The 20,017-nt window shown below is 39.6% G+C and overlaps 1 protein-coding gene and 1 long non-coding RNA gene across 6 annotated transcripts in view; one reads left to right on the top strand and one right to left on the bottom strand.

Moving 5' to 3' along the window:
• Positions 1 to 6,935: 6,935 nt before the first annotated feature.
• Positions 6,936 to 8,438, bottom strand: LOC147601582 (uncharacterized). The gene is made up of 2 exons (XR_015257805.1): positions 8,172 to 8,438; positions 6,936 to 7,420 (listed from the first exon to the last, which is right to left on the bottom strand). It is a non-coding gene; the product is annotated as an uncharacterized LOC147601582 (long non-coding RNA).
• Positions 8,439 to 11,362: 2,924 nt separating this feature from the next.
• Positions 11,363 to 20,017, top strand: part of ZMYND11 (zinc finger MYND-type containing 11) — a 108,830-nt gene continuing 100,175 nt past the window's right edge. For 4 of the 5 annotated variants that reach the window (XM_086741889.1, XM_086741893.1, XM_086741892.1 and 1 more), the window contains exon 1: positions 11,363 to 11,560. The gene's annotated coding sequence lies outside the window, so the exon portion shown is untranslated. Of the gene's footprint in view, positions 11,561 to 12,678; positions 12,950 to 20,017 lie in introns of those variants that run through there. The other variant, XM_086741890.1, reaches the window with a different exon arrangement.

A 20,017-nucleotide genomic window follows, 5' to 3' on the forward strand; every position in this document is an offset into this window, starting at 1 on the left:
TGCTGGCACAATTAATACTGACTGTCTGAAAATAAGAATTATTTTCCAAAAATAAACTGTGGAATAGGAAAAGAACAGTAGTATCTCTGTGTAAGAGAAATAATCAGCATGATCTGTTTTCTATTGTTGAATTAAAAGATTCACAGATATGCTCCTGTAAACAACAGGCACATCGAGCAGTAGTCTTTTGGTGTGCACACAGCTTCTACAGTTCTAATATGACAAACAGCAGTAGAGTTTCACTGTTCCCTCACTATTTCACAGCACCACAGGAGGAATACTATGTAATAATGCCAAACATTTTCATTATAAGTCTCCATTTTAAAAATACATAATTTGTTGGATGAAATCTTCCATAGCTGCTTCTGTTCTAGGGCAGCTCTAAAGAAAAGTTTAATCAGTTCTATTTAGCCATTTTTAATATCCAAGAGAGACAAAAATTAATACATGACAGCTGTTCCTATACGTTTCCATTTTTCACATTGTCTTTTTCTGAAAAATAGGACATAAGGAGCTTAACATTGTACTAACTTTTCTCACTTTCAAAACTTATTTTTATACATTTATTTTTTTAATTTCTAATGTTGTTAATTAAGACAGGTTGTATGTATCTGCTGAAATAAATTGTTCAGATATTACCGTGCTTGCTAACTCAAAACATGTCTTGACAAGTTAAAAAAGCTATTTAAGAAGTAGAAGTTCTTAAATGCTTGAAAATCAGGAGCCTTCAATAAACAGAACATAAGATTTTCAAATTTTTTTAATGCATATTATGATGAGAACTAAATAGTAAACAATCAAATTAACGTCTTCCACACACAAACAGGCACTAGACATGATGTATTTAATTCTAGCAATTGTAAACTGTATTTCCATTGAATGCACATTTAAATCCATCTCTCATTGCTTGCTAGGCTTGTAGTTTCTTCGCAAATAGTTTGCTCACATTAGTAGTAACAAAATTATTTCTCTAGGGCAATGCTTATAGGAATTCTGCTTTGATTTCAGGCTTGTGTGTAGATGCATTTTTTTTTTTTAAGAACAACTGGACTCACATACATTTCTATAAATCAGAGTATGCAGGTAGTATAAACAAAGAAGCAATGTCTACACTGATAAACTAAGCGGTGCTAAGGTCCAAGCACAGGCACTGGCACGTGGTCACCAAATTTGTTAAATGGTTAACATGGTTTCTGAAGAAAAAAAATAAAAGGTCAAGCAGGACTCAAGGGCAGTACAAGCCAGACACTATTCCCAATAGGCTGTTTAGATGAGAACATAGTATTTTGGAGGTTACAGAATTTAGCCACCTGAACGTAAGCCACGTTGTGTAGGTTGGTAGCAGAGCTAGATAATAGCCAGGGGCACGTTTTATTTACTAATCAGACAGTGTTGTTGCTTATGATCAAAATACCAACCTAAATTTGTATTAAGCAGTTTTGCAGAGGGCATTTTATTCTGGCATATTATTCTTTACTACCTCTGAAGCTACAACAAATTCATTTACCTTCTTGACACTATCCGTATACATCATCTAAACCTTAAGTAAATGGCATAACAACTTTCCTGTACACTTACTGCTTCAAATACATCAAAGGCTTTTTGGTTTTAATTTGGTTCTCAACTCCTTATTCCTCCTCTAATCCATTCTACTTTACCTTACTTATTACCACAATATCCTCCTTTCATTAACTGCACAGGTTCATGTTCAACTAATTATCCAGCATGACCACCAGTTCCTTTCAGAGTTACTAAACCATTGAATCATGTCATACATTCTCTAGCCTTATAACTCCGGTCTGTACCCTTTTTTTCTGCAAGGAAGAATGTTTTTGTTTGTTTTTTTTTTTTTTAAGAAGGGGTCACCTGTGAGAAAGGTTGGAAGCATCACTTTGTAATGCTTTTGGCAGCTTGTGAGCTTCCTAATTTTTAAAGTCTTTTTTATATTTTTCCATATCATATTTAATCAGGTATTCCCATAAAGATAATACAATTACATTGCTGTCATATAAAATGAGTTCAGGTTTGACTGTTGCACTCCCAGGAATGCTAAGCTAGAACTCGAGAGTAGAATTTTGTCACTCTGTATTGTGCCATGTAAATCTAGTAACTGAGACAAAAATATTTGAGACTCCAGTCCTCCAAAGGTGTGTCTCCTTATCACACTTTGTTTCCATGAAGATGTTCAGACAAACTGCCACCATTACTTCATGGCAAGTTAATTGCCCACAAATAACTCATATCTCCCCGTGTTCCCTGAGCCTGGGAGTTCCATGGGACTGAATGAAAATGCCTGCAAATAGTACAGTTTAACAATTCAATTAGTGTTCTGCAAGGGTTTTGTAGACTATAATTTTTTCCCTATGGACATCATGTTTTAAAATAGCATACATAACTCTGTTATGGTTTATCTTTTTTTTTACCATCAGGGACACTTGAATGCTTTCACTGTGGTAACGAAAAGGCAAGAGAAATCACTGTTAGCATTGCTGTCATCTAGGTGGCCTTTACTAACCAGTAAAATATAAATGTAGATACAAATTTGGGACACTTTACCCCAGAATTTACATACAGTAAGGTGCATAGCAGCCATACAGCTACCACGAAGACACTTTGAGTTCATTCTCCAGTCACTAAAGTCCCGAGGGAGGAAAGATTTTACTCTTGTAATCCTTGCTTGAACATTACATTCATACTCATTGGACAGTACTTCTAACTTGACAGAAGGGGTTAATTTGCCTCTTCAGGTACCCCTACATGTATATAAAATATTTTAAGATGGTTCAGTCAGAGTCTTCTGGTTGTTTGCAAAAAATCATTTTTGTCTTGGTCTTAGAGGGGTATTGGGTTGGGTTTTTTTGGCCTCTCTTAATATTTTTGACCACCTGTTGGAGTAATTTTGAGTCCTGTGATTTCCAGAAGACATATATTATCTTTTTTATTCCTTGTATGTATGGTGTACACTACCACCTTATACACTCACAGTTCAGTGCTAGGAAGCAAACACAACTTCATAAGTAAATAAGTAAGTAAACCTTCTCAGGAAACTAATTCATACAATGTTTTGTCTAAAACCTCAGCATAATATTCTTATGGACACAAGTTAGTCCAGGAAAAGAATTTAAACATAGGCTTTTCTGTGAGTTGACTTATCCCATTTTTCTATTATCAAGCGCTACAAATTTAATTCTAAAATGCAGCATACTAGAAAAGAGGGGGGAACTCTGCCTCCTTTTCAAATTGAGAATCCGTTTGGCAATTCCATCATTTTTCCAACAATAATATAATTAATTATTACAATGCTTTGCTGCTTGATGCTTATTACAGGATTCTCTTTGACTTTTTTTGTAAACTTCTTGCAACGCCCTGAGTTTTTATCAGCAGAACTGTGATGTTCTCTACTATGTGTACATCTACAATTTCGCAGCTTTTCTGAATAGAGTTAGAAAAATAGTTTAAAATATAAGAATAGCATGCTTATATGACAACAGTTCTTTTAATTCCTTTTCCAAATACAGTTCTTTCTATTTTTGGTATTTCACAATTTTTTCTGCTTACTTCACCCATAGATTTCAGAACTAATACTATGCTTTATTTTTGTTTTAAAAGTCACGTGTGAATTGCTTAGACTCTAAAATTGTACCAACGCTTCGTGTTTGGCTTGATCTTATGTAATGCAGAATGTTTCTACTAGTCCAAAACTAGTGTTGCCCCATCTTTTTGAGGAGTAGAGCTAAGGCATAAAATGTCTTAAGGCCTATGCAACCACATCTCACAGAATGGAGACAGGAAGGAATCAGAAGAAAAATGATTTGGAGTTCCAATGATTTGGAAATCCTGCTTGGTCCAGAATAAAGAAAGTTACCTATGTTCTGATCCCAGTGTTGCTGAAGTCAACGAGAGTCTTTCCAGGGACTTCAGTGGGCTTCACAGGCTCTGCTCCTCTGTTTGCAGTGTTGCATATAGTAACAAACTTCAGAGTGTGAATAAAGGAAACAGGAGCATTTTATTCACATGAAACGTAATAGTTTTAACCACAGTTTTTACACCGCAAACACAAAAGAGCGCTTTGTAGGATTGGTGGCTGGAGCCACCCTTCATCTGTCTGTATTTGCTGAGGGAAATATTAAATGGCTGAGATGGTCCAAGGAAACTTAAATATGCAGAACTGCTTTTGAGCCCCAAACAGTATTTAGAGAAGGAATATGCATACTCTCTAACTATATGCAGTGGTTTTTTTTTTCCCCAAAAAAAAACCAATAAAAGAAACATAACACTTACTTAATTGGCACTTGAGCAGGATTCCCTAGATCTCTAGAGACTTATAGTAGAAAGAACAGAAAACATGTCTGCGTCTGTCCCAACACCTTGATGCTGTGTTAAACCATCCAAAGGCAACATTATTTCCAAAATGAATGCAATATAGTTGTCATCTAAAAGGGAAAAAAGTCCACATAAATAACTGAGATGAAAAATAGCATGACCTACAGATAAGAACTGAAATATGAGGATGATAAATCTTTCCTTTTATGTTAACAAATGAACAAAATCAGCACTAGTCCAGCACTAAAAAGAGGCTATAAAATATGCAAATACTAGAAATAAAATATGTGGATTTATTTCTCAGTGTGAAAAATTTATTAAGTGCTGGTATCGAACACAAAATGTATTATCAAGATTGCCCTAAGTGACACACACATACAGTTCAGCATGTTAAAATTGGATTCTTTTTATTTTTGTATTCAGGATTGAGGAAATTCAGTGGAACTTCTAAAATTCAGCAATTTAGGATATTCAAAGTTACTATTTCAATGGTAACTGTATTTTAGTTACCCCGCTAATAGCTAACCATTACTTTTGAATAGTATGCCTGGTGAATTTAGGAGATACGTCAAAAAAAACCCCCACATTATTCTTATTAAAGTTAATAGGGTGTTAATATATTCTTTTTTAATGAGAAATCTTTTAAGTGATTGCATTGCCATCTGCTGAACATAATTCAGCTATTAGCTAAGTAGAGAATATATAAATAATATCTATTATTTGTGAATTATACACAATACATATCCTACAAGACGTGTAAGATCAAACTGTATACAACTTATTTGTCCCAGCACTCTTTTCAAATCACATCATTTCAAACAGGCCCAGTGTATAAGTTCCACTTTGGTTAACTTGTCACGGATTCTCTTTCAATTCCATCAGTGTAAGAAGGTTGTTAGTGACAGGACAATTAGACTTGAATACTATAATTGGTTTGGAGCAGGTGTGTGCTTACAGAATGCAACAAAAATTAAAGAGGTGATGCAGGATCAAAAGTAATTTATCTTATTCATCTTATTTTCTTTAATTCTGGATAAAAGAAGGTGCTTCCAAATAAGGGATCAGAACAAGAGAATGGCAGATGTGGACTTTATTTTTTGTTCCAATGTTACCTTTCATCTTGACCATAATGGTTCAAAACTTACAAAATGTCGCTATTAATTATGTCTATCCTGTAGAACCAATCAGTGATATCTCTAGGAGGTTTATTCAAGCTGCAGATGACATCAGGACACATCAAAGCTGCAAACACTTCAAGATGGTTTAATGCCAGGCCAGCTTCAGTCTGGTAGGGATCTCTAGCTCCGGCAACATGCTAGATTCGAGAGCAGCTCCGTTCCAGAAGCAATTTTGCCTCTTTTGCATAGCATCACAACTGGCATAATAAGTTGTGTGAGACTGGAGCTAATGCCGTGCAAAACACTGTGTTCCTGGAAGCTGGAGTTGGGGAAAAAGCTGTACAGAGCCACAGCTGGGTAGTTCTGCATATAATCAGCTCAGGTCCAAAAAGGCTTATTAGCTTCAGTTCAGTACGAGTGATAACACATTATCCCTTTCAGAAACATTTGGATGTCTCTGCTCTACACACGACAGAAGTCTGTTTACTGGAAAGTCTTGTTAATCCCAGATAAGTGCCACATGATTGCACGGAACCAGCCTGGGTCCAGCACTACGTTGGAGCTAACAAGCCAACTTTGAACACAGAAGGCTCTGAAGCACTGGGCAGAGACAGTATTTCTGGAATAATGAGCTTGAAGCCAGTGGTGGACCAAATCTGGTCAAGTCTGGCTTGTCATGAACTGATTCAGTGCAGACACTTGGACATCTCTGCCTGCTCCCAATGCATGCTGTAACACCCCCCTTACCCGTGTACTTCCACTGTCTTCAGATGACAGACCCCACTTACCTTAAATATAGGATATCTTTTTCTCATTATTGGCCATGCTGGCATTTAATATGATGTATAACGTAATTAATATTTCCCTGCAATTATGACATTCATAGTGCCTCCTTATGTAAAAATTCTGCTTTTTAAATTATTTTAATAACAAAAGGTACTAGTTATTTCCTCATAGTCATAGCTGTTTTTCTGGCAAATTATGTATCTACAGTCACTGCATCCTCATAAAATAACAACAGATCCTATTTCAGTGTAAAAACAAATTTAAGTTCTGTGTGTTTATTTTGCATAGATATAAATTATTTTACATATTACACCAAGACTAGACAAACCTGTGTGAGATAAATTTGATGTACACTTGGAAGTGGACAATAAAACTTTTTTTACAAGTTACATTTTATGGCACTTGCTCTGGAAAATACGGTAGTCATGACACAAAGTATGAAACCAGTACAAACTCACTGTGTTGTTTTGCATTAGTTAAAAAATATAGAGCTAAATTTCCTTTGGCAGACTCTGTGCTGAATCAGGCATACAGTTTTCATGAAGCATAATGCTGGCATAAACACACGCCATGTCATATGTCATAAACATATGTCAGTTTACTCACAGGTAAACTTTTTAGGATAAACCTCTATTCCCAGTTGTGCATGAAAATGTAAAGAGAGAACACAGTGAAAAAATGCATTTTGTATCTTAATTTACATCGATGCTTGGCAGGCTTTTCTATTTTTTTTTATTACCAGTTATTATACCCACAAGTACCCACACACGTGAGTACTGGCCATAGAGAGTCAGACCAAGGATCCACCTCCCCACAATGCACTGTCTTCAACAAACACCCCAGAACATCTTCAGAAATTCTGCCTGTATTTTTTCTCTCACCATTTAATTTACACCTTTTACTTTCTCAAGCCCCACCAAGTCGCAGAATTCCTCATGAAGCTGCTCTGAGGAGGAGCGTTGTGGCCAGCCAGCACTGGACAGCCATTCTGCATGGCCAGGGAGACAGCAAGAAGGAAGCTGAAAAGGGAGGAAGGATCCTGGCTGCTGCTTCAATTCCCATCATGTCAAGCCTGCAAGGACAGCACCTCTGGGTGGCATCCATTCTTTCCTCAACTTCATGGAGCAGCAGACATTGTTGGGGGTTCTCTGCTCTGTGTTCCCCTCTAGAGCCTGGTATTTTCTTTTCAATGCCTAGGGGAAAAAAAAAAGGAACAGCATAAGTATCTCCCTAAAACTCACCCATCCTCCAACTGTTTTCAGCTCAGTGGATTTCCTGAGTATGTTGTTGTGAAGGCTTTGTTCCTTTCCCCCTCAGCTTCCTAAATTAAATGCGTTGCTGAGAATTTTACCACAAGGAAAACTATGTTCCTAAACTTTGTTCTGATGAAAAATTTACACTAATTTGCTGCATTAATACTTCTATGATCACAACACCGATGACCTGCCTCTCAGAAAACATATTCGAATTATTTTTGTTTCAGTGCAGCTGGGAGCGGAGCACACAGTGAAGTGGGTTGGCACCAACAGCAAGAGACAGCTATCTTACACAGCCAGACAAAGACCTGAGCACAAAGTGGGTGGGTTTGGTTCAGGTAGGACAGTGGTAGAAAGTCCTGGAGAAGAAGGTCAGGCTGTGCATTTGTTAGCCTAGTACAGGTCCCACGATGGAGAGGACACGACACTCCCTGCTCTACTAAGGGCAGCATTCAGCTGATGGTTTCATGGTCCTGAGCTCACTGCCTAGAACTCACCAGTGATGATGTACTTGCTCACCCGTGTGTTGATGGTTGTACCACTGAACCAAGAGAACGGCAAAAGAGCACGGTAAGAATAAAAGGTCATATCCACACAGGATTGCATTGTCCAGTGTTAGGATTAAAAATTAAAAAAAAAATCTTTTGAAAAGAAGTAACATTTAAAAGGAAAATGGAGACATATTTACCAGCCTGCATGCTGCTAGGCAGTGTCAGTCTTCTCAACACACAAAAAGTGGGGTGGCTATAATAATACCTTGGGAAACGCAGTAACAACCAAGCACCCAGGGTGTCTGTGTTTCAGCCTCCAACTGCTTTCAGCTCAGGGATTTCCCGAGTCATGGTTTGTGTGTCTGCAACCTGCAAGGGATTTATTTCCCATGAACCTGCCCAACACCCGCTTTAATTCACAGCAGTAGATTACACTCTTAGTTTGGATGCTGCTCTTTCTAGCAAAACTGTGCTTCTGTGTATGGACCTTCTGCTCCTGCCCTCCAAACTGCTTTCCAAGAGAAGCAAACAGTACAGACGAACCCACTGTTTACACACCGGCCCAGCAATACCAGCAATTGCGTAGCACACGTATTCCTGCGGTAAGTACTTTCTACTCCAAAGCAACTTTATCACGTTTTCTTTCTAACACTGCTGGTGCACTCTCTTTCCCCGCAACCACGTAAGCGAGCAGATGGCCGGACCCCTCGCCATTACACCCCGAGCTGCCGGTTACAGCCCTACAGACGTTTCTCACAAGCAAAACTCGTTCCCCAACCGAGCTGCTTCAGCCCGAGACGCGCCCGTCCTGTTCCCCAAATCAAACCCAGCCCGCGGCTTGCCCTTCCCAGGGACCTTCCAGGCCAGGGCGGGGGCGGGGAAGGAAACACCCGAGCGGCCCCGCTGCCTCGCACCGCCCCCGGGAAAAGGCTGGAGGCGGCCCTGAGCCCGCTTTTTGTTTAACAAACATTTCCCCCCGCCTATGAGGAATACCACCGCTGCCCAGCGCCGGGGGAGGGTGGGATTTCCTTTCCATTGTCTGCCGGGCTCAGCCCTGCGCTCGCAGCCCGCCTTCTCCGTGAAAGTTAATGGGCAGGAGGCGTCCGCCAAAGGGCTTAGCAGATACCAAACCAAAGGCAGACAACTGCGGGAACCGGGGCTGACCCAGACCGGCTAGCGGGGCTTCAAACCTGTGTGTTAATGACCATTAAAAAGTCTTTCAAGTGCAGACAAAAATAAATCAAAACGACCAGAAAATGCATCTTTTTTATCCTTCAGTGTGCATCCTAACGGCTATATAATGTGAACAGCTTCCCAGGGGACCTAATGAGGCTGTTAAAACATCTCAAAACAAGGCCCACGAACACCCATATATAAGCTATATGACTGCATTTCTACATTTTATTTAATTCACTGCCCACCAGCCCAGACAAGGTAAGGTAGCTACGGTTGCAGACACTCCTTACATGTTTGTTTTAGGATACCTTGTTCTTTCCAAAGTCAAATATTTGTATCCTGAAACAAATATTTGAAGACGGTCCAGACTAGCTTTTACAAATTGTTGGCAAGCAGTAGACTTCAGGTAAAAACTTGAAAGGTAGGCAAACCATACGTCTCCAATCCTCCATGTGCTTCTGCTTTGGTGAAACTGTGGCCTAAATATTTGTTTGACAGCTCTCTATGGGTCCTGAAGTGATAAAGGACTACAACCTTTTTATACTGAAGATAGCTGAACTTCTGCCTTAAGTAAATATTTACATAGGTAAGGAGAAGGCACTGTGTCAGAGTAATAAATCTTTTTGCTAACGAACCTGAGACTGGAATTGGAGCTTTGTTTTGGAGTTATGCCAAATCCCCCCAGCCGACCCAGTTGTAGGGGGTACCCGGCTGTTCTGGCTGAAGAATTACAGGCGGTTATGTATGCTGCTAGCTATGCTTCTCTTTGTAAAAATCGGTGCACCTTAACCGCGCCAGCTTGAGCAGAACTGTTAGCTCGACTGCATGGTAGAAACAGTAGAAACAATAAGGACCCAAACATTTTTTTTTCTTATATAAATATAGCTCAGATGCAATTTGTATACAGAAGGTTTCAAAGAAACCTAAGGCAGCCAAGCCAGCAATACCCATGGAAACTTGGCATATATTTCTATCAAACTTCTTTTGAAAATTACATGCCTTAACGAAATCGGAGCCAAACATCACAACTAAATGCTTAACATAAGGTAGCCTTTTTGTAATTATGCTGATGATAAATCCCTTCTTATGTAAAGAATTGCCTGTAAATTTCATTTGCTTTTTGTTAATACAAGCAACACAATGCAGTTAATAAATTATAGTACCACTGCTTGGTATCTGCCCAACCCCTCAAGCACCCTTTGAAAGCAGATTACCAGCACATTCTTTCCTATCTATTTATTTTAGATAATGTAATATGTTCTTTCATATTTAAATACGTAATAGAAGTAAAGCTTTATCAGTGCTGTGCAACAAACTGTTATTTGCATTTTCTTTTTCAAAAGAGGATGTAAAGTCCTGATGCAGCAGTCTCAAACAAAATGTGGTTTTAGACACCACTAGAAATCTTATTGACTAAACACACCTGAGAAACTTTCACTGTTCAGTGTGCAAACTGTTAAATCTTTGACTGGCCAGGCATAATGGATGAATCTTTTTCCTCAGTAGCAGTCCAAAACTATTTTAATAATACTAATGACTACTCATATGACTAAAATTATTTGCATGCATAAAAGTTTATAGAACTAAGCTTACAGTGTATTTTAATAAAGTATGTCACTTTTCTAGTCAAGATTTATTAATTGTGAAGTATGCTAATTTTCCATTAAATAATTCCTAAAGTGTTTCAGAAACTTTAGACTGTATTTGCCTAGACATTGTTATTAATAATAGTTATCTCACAATCTGTATAAAAAACATGATAAAATGTACCTGTTTTCTTGCTACTTATATATATATATACCTACTAAGTTACATATTTTATGTTACTATATATCTCCTAATCCTGCATTGAAAGTGTGTAGCTACACCTCGCAACATATTGCCACCTCTGAGACAGACCACTGATTCTGTATGTTTTAGTTTCTTTTGCTCAAGGTGAGTATCCACTTTCAAAAACATTTTCCGGAATTTCTTCAAGTTGGACTTCATGACAGGAGGAATTTTCATGTACCAGGGCCAAATAAGCGGCACTTTTTTTCTCTGCAGTAAGATAGGGTCCAGACCTAGGAGTGTGATAAAATACATATATAATAAATAGTTAAAGATCTGTTTCAAATGTATTATTAAAAAAAATAATAAAAGAAACAAACAGCAACTCCAGCAGACACCACTAGAGTTCTCCTTCTCCCAAATATCCCCAGCACCATCCTAAACCCTGTTTACCCCAGAAACCTGAACTGTGGACAGACAGAAGAGGAGAGAGAGAGAGAAAATTCAGACACAATAAAACTCTGAGGGGAAAAATATGTGGAAGGAGGAGGCAGCAGCGGCCTGGGGAAGGGATTGAAAAGTTTCCCTTGGCTTAACTTCTCCCCCCCTGCAGCAGCAGAAGCAGCGGCAGCAGCACAAGGTGAGAGAGACTTTTCAGTCTGGGGAGGAGGGGTGTGTGTGCGGGGAGGGGGGGTGAATTTACAGCCCTATGGATATTTCTGTGTCTGCCTCCCTGGCTTTGGGGTGCGGGAGGCGCCGTGTCTCATGCTGGGTGGATTTTTTTTTTAATATGATGGAGGATTATAAACATGGCGCCTTAAAAAAACTACAAAATCATGTACACACTGTTCCAAGGAGATGGGGGAGAGGGGACAGGGGAAGGGCTGGGCACCAGGGGAGGGGGCAATTCTGCCCCGCGGGGTGCCATATGGGGAGGGGGGAGCAATTATACTTAATAATAAACCGTGTGGGGCTGCGGGGGGGTGGGGGGAGAGAGATGGAAGGCGGGATTTTTTTATTATTATTTCATTTTTCGGAGTGGGAAGGATTATTTGGCAGCCCGCTTGGAAATCGAGGAGGAGAAGGGGACGGCGGCGGAGCGCGTGTGATTATTAACGGCGATTATTTTTGTCCCCGTACCTTCCCCGGTCGGATTTCGGCTGGGAGGCGGCGGCGGGGCTCCCCGCGCCCCTGAGCCGAGTTGCAGTCAGTCTGGGTTCGGGGCAGGAGGCGGTAGGGTGGGCAGAGGGGGGCAGAAGGGAAATCGCTGCCTTCCACGCTCCGCGCGGGCCTGCAGGGAGCGGGGGAACCGGGGACTCGCGTGAGAGGCGAGGCCGAGCGGGGTGTGGCGCAGCCCGGCCTCAGCCCCGCCGCGCCCCGCCACCCCCGCTCTTTTCCCACACACGGGGCGACCGTTTTGGTCCCCACTTCCACACCCCCTTTTCCTTTCCCTGACACACACCCCCGCCGCCCCTTCATTTCCTCGCTGGGGTGGGGGATGTCTACTTGGAGGACGGGTCTTGGCCCGAGCAATGGCAGCTGCTCGACAGCGCCGAGTCTTCACAGGAGAGAGACGGCGGGCCCCCGCGGGCCGGCCGCGGCGGGAGAGGGGCCATGGCTCCCCTTCCCCGCGGGGGGGCAGAGGAGGGGACGGGGAAAGGGGTGAACTTAGAGCCCCAGCCCTCCCCCCCCCGGGCGGCTGCGGGTGGGGACGGCCTCACCGCCGAGAGGGCAGGCGGCGGACGGGGGCCCTGGCTGCCCGGATCGCCCGCTGGCGGAGCGCCTGGTCCCCCAGCATGGCCCCGGGGCCTTTCTCGCCTTCCCCATCTGCTCCGGGGTAGGGCGCGGGGGGAAAAGGAACCGGTTTCTTTACTCTTTTCCTTCGGTTCCCCCCGCTGCGGGCGAGGGGCATGCGGGCCGGGGCCCTCCCGCGTCCTCCAGAAATGGCTCACTCGGCCCCCCCGGCCAGAAAGGGCCCTCCCGGAGTCCCGCCGGACCCGGCGGTCGGATTTCGGGAGAATGTGAACTAGTGAGGGGCTTGCTTTTGGTTTGGGTTTTTTTTTTTTTTTTTTTTTTTTGGGGGGGGGGTTGTGTGTCTGTGTGCGTGTGTCCCCTAAACCGTCTCTCCAAATTACTGCCCTTGGTTCACTTTGTGAGGCCTTTTCCCTCTTCCCCTACCCCAGGGGTTGTCCAGGGGCCTATCTGCCTCCTCTCCTTTCTTTTAAGGGGAAAGGATGCAAGCGTAGCTGTGGGGTTTCCTGTGGTAAAGACGTCGGGGAGCTTCGATGCTTTTCTGACCTTCTGTGTGTTTTGGAGAACAGCCCCCACTCCTCCCTCCCCCTCCGTAAAATAATGATGATAAGAACCTGAAAAAACTTTGTGTGTCTTCTGGGGTTTATCCTGAAAACGGCAGACTTTGTTTAAGGATTTGGGTTTTGTCTTCTGTGAATGTAGCAAACAGAACTTTACAAAGCCTAGAGCTGGGGCGGCCTGAGAAGAAGAAAAGGGGTGAAAAACTGTTTAATTTGGTGCTGGTTGGTTTGATAATTTTATAATTTGGCATTTCAACACCCTGGAATCATCTGCTACAGCCTCTGTATTGCAGGAGTAATACTATTTCTTGTAGTTTTGAGAAGATCTCCCTGCTGTGGAAAGGAGCAAAGATAGAAAGCACTTTCTTGTCCTAGTGATGCTGATCTTTTTGCAGTTTTGTTGCTGTTCTTTGTAGGAAATGGTTTAATTCTTCAAGGGTGATCACTGAGACAGGTGTTGGGAGGGGGGAAAAGTGGGAGTGGAAATGCCAGTTTGTGGTTCGGGTTGCAGTCCCTTGGGTTTTTCTAGTCCCTCATCCTTCATCGTGAAGGACCTGGCATAGCTCCACTATTTTTGTGTGGGTTTGGTTTTTTTTTTGTTTTTTGTTTTTTTTTTATTTTCCTTATCAACCATTCTGAGCACACTACAGAAAGTCTTTAGGGAAGTAGACCATTTGCTGACTGCTGTTTTGTATAAAAGTAAAAGTACTCACAAAATAATTCCCAGCGTGGATTTATATTTAATGTCGGCTTTTCCATACCTAAACAAACTCTCCCTGCTTTGACCAGATATTTGTACGGGAAAGAGAATGATTCATGGGCTAGGTAGTACAACACAGAGCACTTTATCTTTCTGATAGTGAGTTTGGTTTTAATGAGTGGGGGAAAAAAATTCTTGTGCTGATGACACTTGTTGATTGTGCTGTGGGTGGTGGTCTCTGCTACCAAGAAGAGACATCTGCAAGTGATGCTTCGTATCAACTTCAATACCAAAGTACTGAGTGAGAAAAATTACTCTTACACTCCATCTCATGAGCTGGATAGTGTGATGGAAATTACCTAGTGATGAAGTCAGCTATGCAAGGGGAGTTTTGAGTGTGTGGATGTTGGATGGGGGTCTTATGACTTTGATGGTGTGCTAGAAGATGCTCTTTTTCCATGGTTTGGAGCTTTATAGCAGTAATTTAACAGATAAGTGCCTTCCATACCAGTTAAAGTGGTGTATTAATATTTTTTAATCTAAGCAAGCACTTACAGCTATTGTTTTAAATATAAATGTAAAAATAAAAGTTGAGTTTGTTCACCATAAACTAAAATTCTTAGTAGTTTATCTTAGTCCTGATGTATTGTGAGCCAGAACAATACTTCTTAACTTTTCAGGAAAAAAATAAGCACTACAGAAGTAACAAAAATTTCATTACTGTAATTGTTGTATGTGCAGTGTGTGGCTGTTAGGTCATTCGCTGTGATCTGGTGCTGTGCGTCCATACTATTTGTAGGTAGTAGGTGGTCTGCAATCTCTGAATTAGGATTAAATACTTCAAAAATAAATGATAAAATACAACATTTGAAGATGTTTTCTTAGTTTTAGGCATCTAAACGTCTCCATAAATGTTTACATTGTCTAGTTTGTTAGAAAAACGTCTCATTTCACACCATTTGAGAATCAGGGGAAATTTTGGAATTAGGAGATCTGTTTCGGAATTCAGTACCCAACATCAGTCAACTAAAGTTCACAAATTTTGGACATACCTGTAACTAGGTTTTGTAGTTACTACCTTTCACAGCCTTTCAGAGCATTTAGCTCGGAAGTGTGTAAGGGCTTGAGGCAGTAAATCTGTCCAGGATAAAAGTTCTGAAAGAGGGACAGGGTGATAATGAAAATGTCTTCAGTAAACTTCTGATTTTCTTCTCAAATGGCTTTTTAGCAAGCTCCAGAGTGGTGTAAGTGTTAGTAAAATGTCTTTTATCCATAGTGTAGGTTGCTACAAATGCTAAGTCAAAGTATAAACAAAATTAATCTATGCAAAGTATATGTAGCTCACACCAGTCATGAACTTGGTTCATAAAATGCTGAGCTGTTAAAAATTACTGGCCAGCTGCATACAAGAGTTTACTTTCCTGAATGAGTTAAAGTAGATGGGTTTTATTTTTTTGCAAGAGTTAGGTAAGAATTGTTGGAGTAATTCTTTTTCCCATATCTGTCCGGTAAGTATATGCATTTCTTTCAAATCTTGACCACTGATTTTATTAATTGGGTTGGTTTTCCTTCCGTGTAACAGGACTTTGTTTAGCCATCCTTCTTGCACTGCTTGTTTGGAAGCTGATGTCTGATCATGTTCTTTATCTGCAGGGTTTTTTGTGTTGGGTTTTTTTTTAGTCTCAGGATGTGATGAACACTCCCATAGTACTTGCGTAGTTCTTGGTGCGTGGTGCCCTTGGTAGCTGGGCAGTGCAACGTATGTCATCTTTTATATAGCTCATACGTTTTAGCCTGTCAGTGTTGCTTGTGCTAAATGTTGTGAACAAAGATTGTTCTTGTCAGGTTCTGGATGATTTTTGATCAGTTGAATGTAAATTTAGCTCATAATTGGGTTATTGTTCTAAGGTTTACTCTGCCAATCGGGAGAATATAGCCTGCAAAACAAGTAGTTTATAAGAAGTAATGATTCCATTTTGCAAGAATTTTTTAATAAGTTAACTCTTACATTCCTAAAAAAAGTTATTAGTAATTTTCGGTGCAGTATAAAGATGCAAATTCAGTAGTGGTGAAAGAGTATCTTGCCATCTATACAAAATGCAAGCATGGAACGCTTTTTCTTGAAATAAAGCTCAAATTTGTCTTTAAATGTTGGAAAATAACCCTTCTCCAAAAAAAAAAGAGGTCATTCTGAGGTATAGTGGGGGTAACTGGAAGCAGAGTGATAGGTAGCAGAGTGGCTGTGTACAGTATAATAAACACTGTGGCCTTTTCCTCAACGGGTGAACTCCTATGGCACACAGAGCTCTCTGATTTCAGAGGCTGCTCTGCAAGCATCTCCCTGCGACACCAGGGCTGGGTCAAGCTGATTTTTTCCATATTTTCAATTCTAGTCTTTAAACATCATTTTGTCACCTGTTTGAACCAATGTCTGCCATCAAGTTAATTGAGCAAGTCTGAACTCTGTCTTATTGATTTGAATTATATATGGAATTTTTTTTTTTTAGGGGTAAAACTAAGATAAATAACTGCATAATGGATTTTTAGCGTTATTTTTGTTTCAAAAGGAGTAAATAAGCTACTTATTCTAACTGTACTTTTTCACTGAGTGTCTGAAGTCATGCTAACACACAGTTGGCTTGAAAAGCTTTTTGATGCAAGATGGCTGCAATCAATTTCTTTAAATACACAAGTTATTAAAGGGTGAACTAACTTGAATCATAAGCTGTGCTAAAGCCTGATTTTTTCCTTATGTTTTAGTAAGACATAAGGAACATTCATTTCTTGTAATGTTTCTCTTCTGTTTTTTTCTCCCCGAGATGAACAGGGTCTTTCAGTCTTGTGGGCAGGCGACAGCAGGCGCAGAGATGATACACTGTGACATGTCCATGAACCCAAGTTAAAGCTCATGGCATCTAATTTTAGGTCAGGCAGCTTTGGTAATATCCCGCCAGAGCCTGATCCTATAGCTGTACCACATAGGTAAATCCAAAGTGTAGTTGTTGAGAGTTTTGTGTACAACAAGACTGGTTTTGATTTTTCTTCCAGTCTCTCATTTTCCACTTCACTAAAGTGCAGAGGTTTCTGCAATGGAAGTATAGAGACATGTAATTTGAGTCTAAAGTACGTTGTTAGTTAAAATGGTAGGACCATAATATTTGTAGTTTCAAAATTACAAAAATATTTTAAAATAGATGAAAAATGCTGTTATTGGTGTACCAACAGTCAGAATATCTTTGCATATACCTTTAAACTGTATACAATATTAAATTCCAAAATTAAATAATTGCAGAATAAAATGTTGTAAATTAATGATTATGACTCTTCATACAACCTCACTTGTGATATGATACAAAACTAATTCTTAACAAATAATTTTAGCACCAGAGGCAGTGAAATCTGAAGTGCTAAAATCCACTTACTGGTTAAAAAATGAGTCAAGCATACCTACAAAAACACTAGTAACATCCCATTCACCCTTTCTGTGCAATTAGCTTTTTTTTTTGCATGCAAAGAACTGGTCTCGCTGTGTTAATTCATTTTTGTCCGTAATAGGATATTATTGATTTGAGATCTAGTAATTTAACAAAAGAAGAGTTAAGCATATTGCTATTTAGCTGTCATTTCTCCCATGCTTCATTTCCTTTTGCTTTGTTACTATGTTAAAAATAAACATGAGAACAACTTGCCTTATATTCGAATCTATGGTTTTAATGCAGCTAACAACTGATGTTTTGGTTACAGACCGTAGGAGTCTGCTGGTAGGTGTAGTACTCAAAAGCAGCATTTTGGAAAGTGGGTATTTGTACTTTGATCTTGTGCACTTGCAGCACAGCGTTATTATCTGGTCTTTTAAAGATAGGTGGATGGGAGTCGCATGCAGTGACTCATGGGATATGGTACTTAGTTCACTAATTTTAGCAGAGCGATTCTTATCTTCCAGCGTTAGGTTTTATTGGAACCTTTTGGAAAAGCAATGAAGTGAAACAAAATGGGTTTGAGAGAAAATGATTAGCAGAATCCCAAAGTAGCTAGAAATAATATACAGTGAAAAATAAATTAAAAGGATGTAAGATATGTTTATTGCTCAACAAATCTCTGACAAGATCTGAGAGACAAGAGAGCTTTATCTTTGTTAGCATGCTATCATAATTTTCTATTAAGTCTCACACAATGTTTATGCAGTCAGTAAGAGAGGTTCTCGCACTGCAGATGCCTGTTTGCAATTACAGATGTTTCTCAAGTCAGAAACCGAGTAACAGCCAAGTCTGCACTGTCTGCGCCTTATTACTGTTTTCTTGGTGTCATTGCCAGTAAAAGAATACTTCTGAAGAGAAGATAGTCTGTGCCTTGCTGCGGAATGTTGCGGTGCGTGCATTCACATGCATAAATTAAAGTGGCAATTTTACCTCAAAATGGTGGGGTTCTTGTTTCTTCAGTTTTCCTTTTGGTCGGTTGTTACTTTTGTGATCAGTATCTTCTGAGCCATCACTGACTTCAGGAACAAGCTTAAATCCAGTGTTTATGCATAATCCACTCTCCTCAAGCAATTATTTAAGATTCAGGTTCAAAATTGTACAAAATCAAAACAAAAGAATTGCTATTTCATAAAATGTAATCACAGGCCACTGATTGTTCGCTGATGAAAATTGATGATATTCACTGCAGAAAATTCATTGTTACCAATAGATTAATATTAATATAATTATGGAGACCTTGATCATATAAGCTCTTGTTTTCCACAGGCATAAAAATGCATAGACCTTGGAGCATACGGATGAATCAAGTTTATTTTCATAAAATATTTTTACAAATCAAAACTTCATGTACAACTCCAGTATTCAAGGAAGAACACAGTTACAATTTCTTTTGCCTATATAATTTTATGTAATGTTATATTTTTGATTCTTCTATGGGAGTATGCAATGTTAGGTAGTCATTTTTCATGCCTTTTGAGTGTCAACAATATGGCTATTGTTATTTTAAAAAGGCTTTTGCACATGCTTAATTTTACATTGATGATTGTTCCCATTGAAGTTAAAGGCACTTTTCCTACATGTACATTAATCTTTGGAGGAATTTACAGTATCTATGAAAAGCACAGAGGAAACTTGGATAACATTTTTCTATTAGTGAATTTTAACATTTGCTGTGTATCTTAAATCCTGTATGTTATAGAAAGCCTTAGTTATAAATAAAGGAAACTGATAAAAGAAAAAAATACAAAGATTCTTACTGGAAAAGCTGATACCATTGTGAGATGAAAGGTTTGTTTTTACATCAGGAAACTGAGGAAACAGATACGTTGGGAAACTGAGAATTTTAACATAGTTTCTAAATTATGGAAATAATGTATGTGAAAGGATGTTTAATAATCACATTATTTTATTTTATTTTGTTTTATCACAGTGCATAAATTAAAAACTTGTGAATTCTGAAAATTACCTGTTCGTTAGCATTTACCTGCAAAATCTAGGCAATCCTTTTTGCTCCTTACAACAAAGAGTTTAGGAAGAGTAATGTTGTCTTCACCTTGTGCTTCTGATTTTCCTTTGTTGTGCAGTTCAGAAATCTCAGAAAAAAATTTCTTTCTAAGTTAATTAAGTGCAAAGAATTGTTTTTAGTCATTTTCACAGGAACTGGATTGGCACCATTTTTAGCTTTGTGTAACTATAGTTGAGACTTTAGGACGTTCCTAAGAACTGACCGCATGAACCTTTTCTCAGGAAGCTGGATGTTTCCCTGTCAGTTATGTGTGAGCTGACATTTGAAGGTAATACGACGCACTGAATAATTTGGCATTGACACATTTTCTCAGTAAAAAAGGAGAATTCTAAATTATTTTCACTGATCAAAATAGCTTTCTCTTGGTCCTGGTAAAACATAGAGAAGAGTGCTCATTGGTAACTCGCAGTGTCTGACCTCTATCAGTCTGATTAGATGTAATGTCAGGTTGTTTAAAAGCTGCCATAAGTATTAAAGTCTTGTTTGTTTGTTTGCTTGTTTAAAAAAAAAAAAGACTTACATTTCACTGACATATCTTTTTGAAAGATAGTGCTGATGCATACCTGGAAGCATTTCAAAC

This window comes from Chlamydotis macqueenii, chromosome 2 (assembly GCF_036417535.1).
Source record: "Chlamydotis macqueenii isolate bChlMac1 chromosome 2, bChlMac1.mat, whole genome shotgun sequence".
Lineage (NCBI taxonomy): Eukaryota > Metazoa > Chordata > Aves > Otidiformes > Otididae > Chlamydotis > Chlamydotis macqueenii.